Raw genomic sequence first — 416 nt, 5'->3', positions numbered from 1 at the left:
TAATATTTTTATGTTTAATAATAGTGCAGTGTAACTACTCCATCACACTAAAACAATATGTATGATTTTTCTAACCACGTTTTTCATTAAATTTCCATTTTATTCGCGACTATTTCGGGCACATGGGTATTTGACGGGTCAAAGGGAACCTCCAATGTTCACATTATATTATTATCATTATAATATTTTGTATAATATATAATTATGAATTGTGGAAGGATCTAACGTGGAAAGAGATAAAGAAACTTCCACATTTTTCAATGAACATTAAATAGTAGTTCAGAAAATTCCATTATTTTTTTTAAAACTTTATCAAATAATTTAATAGATCCAATTTTCAATCAAAATTGCTAATTATATAGTCTCCGTGCGATCTAAGTAAAGCATACTAATCCCACCCCATCCATAATTTGTCT

Source organism: Ananas comosus, unplaced genomic scaffold (genome assembly GCF_001540865.1).
Source record: "Ananas comosus cultivar F153 unplaced genomic scaffold, ASM154086v1, whole genome shotgun sequence".
Classification (NCBI taxonomy): Eukaryota; Viridiplantae; Streptophyta; class Magnoliopsida; order Poales; family Bromeliaceae; genus Ananas; species Ananas comosus.
Note: the sequence above shows the minus strand (reverse complement) of the source record.